This window comes from Cryptotermes secundus, unplaced genomic scaffold (assembly GCF_002891405.2).
Source record: "Cryptotermes secundus unplaced genomic scaffold, Csec_1.0 scaffold329, whole genome shotgun sequence".
Lineage (NCBI taxonomy): Eukaryota > Metazoa > Arthropoda > Insecta > Blattodea > Kalotermitidae > Cryptotermes > Cryptotermes secundus.
The window spans coordinates 623,216-625,770 of NW_019739945.1; positions in this window are offsets into that span (position 1 = coordinate 623,216).

Sequence of the window (2,555 nt, forward strand, 5' to 3'; positions counted from 1 at the left end):
CAGACGGAGTGGAACTCTCTGAACTGCAGGGGAACTCCTTTCAAAAACAGAAAGGTAAGGATGGGCTGCTGCATTTCCAGTCTTCCTTACCTTATATACGTATATACACATAAATACCTGCCAAAGTTAGCAATTAACTAGCAGAAAATAAATTAATTACATATTGTCTTAAGTAATTATCCCTCCACGAGATAGCTCAGTCTGTATAGCGACTGGCTACGGGTTGGACGACGGAGGGGTCGGAGTTTGAGTCCGGTAAGGCCAAGATTTGTCTCTTCTCCACGTCGTCCAGACCGAATCTGGGGCCCACGCAGCCTCCTATCCCATGGGTGCCGGTGTGCATCGCCAGGGGTAAGGCGACTGAGACGCCAAACTAATCACTCACCCAGATCTAGTACCGAGGTCAATTATCTTGAAGCTATACCTGTAATCTCTCGTAAGTCCTCATGGCTTGGTGATTAATTAGTTAAGTATAGGGTACACCTTAGAGTACATTACCTTACGTTGTGGAGTTAGAGCTATTGTGCTGCTTAATAAAATCTTGTATATGGTCTGCGAACTGTGAGGTCTGAATATAAGAGAACATGGTCACAGAACAGGTACCCGATAAGGCAAACAATTCATAGTCAAGTGGGATTTGTGGAGGACAAAGTGGCAGTGGGACAGGTTTTCACCGAGTACTTCGGTTTCCCCTGCCAATCTTCATTCCACCAATTGCTCCACAATGACCCTCACCTATCACCTGGGGCTGGTACAATAGGCCAGAAGTGGCCGCAGTACAAGGGACTGAGTCCCAACCCACTAGCATTAAAAAAAAGCCTAAGTTTCTTCTAGGTCTTGAGTCGACTTAACTATAGGCCTTAATGATTTATTAATAACAGCTGAGTTAGGGCTGTTTCACCTACAGACGCATATAAGATTATAGGCCTAAGACTAATTTCACTTGATGACTGAAAGTCATCAGGTGGAAGGTGCAGACATGCGTAAAGTGAAACGGAACATACATGTTGCGAACTCCGTGAAGAAATCTTTAGCAGTAGACTCAACTCATCTCGCATTTCACATCTCTTTGCAATTCAGAATGTCAAATAAGGTAAAGGTAAAGCTGTCCCTGTGCTTACCTAAATAAGCACTACGCCATGAAGGCGTATGGGGGAGTGGAAAAAATTTTTTCCTTGCCACTGCAGCCCCAGTGGGCCTAGGCCTACCTCCATGAACTTCTCCGTTCACTTCGGCTTTTCTAGATCTTACACATTCGGTAGAACTCCTTTGGAGGGTGATCAGCTGGTCGCAAGGCCTCTACCTGTATACAAACACAGAAAAACGCACACAAACATCCATGCCCTGAGTGGGATTCGAGCCCACAATTCCGGTTTCCAAGCGAACGAAGACAATACTCGCCTTAGACCGCTCGGCTACCGTGACCGGCTGAGTGGATGTATAGATCCACATTTTCTTAACTTCGGCACTAGTTGGAGGTGAGTGGTCAGCTTCACGCCGCGCCCGCTTTACTTCCGGGGAATGAGCCCCCGGTACGCACTGGCTAGGAGGCTAGGTGGGCCCCAGAGCCGGTCCGGGCGACATGGAGAAGCGAAAAACTTGACCCCACCGGGATTATAAACCCAACGCCTTGGTCGTTCAGCCAGTTGCCTGTCGCTATACCGACTGTGCTATCCCGGCTAGCAGACTTATTTCAGAGCTCAATAAGGTTAGCTTCAGCCAGTGTTTAACGTATTTTAGTTAATTTTCTTTTTCTTTTTTTTTTGGGGTGGAGTGAGACTGAGTCCACTTGGTATGTCGGCCACTATTTTGCCCATGAAGACGGGCCCCTGCGGTGGGAAGCCGGTGACTAACCGCCTGAGCTACAGAGTTTCAGACAAATATTAGGCAGTATTTTCAATTTTTAACTCACGTACTCACTCATGGAGCTGAGCCCTTCTTGAGAAACTGCCCATTGTGCAGCTACTCAAGAAATTTACAGCATTTTATGGAACCTGACGTTTCATCACCGTCTTCACAAGAGCCCTCCACTGGTCCCTATCCTGAGCCAGATCAATTCAATCCACAACATCCCATTCTTTCTCTCTAAGATCCACTTTAATATTGTCAACTCGCCTATGCCTTGGTCTTCCCAGGGGTCTCTTTCCTTCTGGCTTTCCCACCAATATCATATATGCATTCCTCTTCTACCCCATTCGTGCTACGTGTCCTTCCCATCGTATCCTCCTTGACTTGATCATTCTAATTATGCTTGGAGAAGAGTACAAGTTATGAAGCTCCTCATTATGCAGTTTTCTCCAACCTCCTGTAACTTCATCTCTCTTCGGTCCAAATATTCTCCTCAACACCCTGTTCTCAAACACCCTCAGTCTGTGTTCTTCCCTTAATGTTAGAGACCAAATTTCATACCCATGTAGAACGACAGGCAAAATTACAGTTTCGTGTTTTTTAATGTCTATGTTTTTGTACAGCAGACGTGAAGACAAAAGGTTCTGGACTGAATGTTAACAAGCATTACCAGAGTCCAATCTCCTCCTAATTTCCTCCTGAACCAG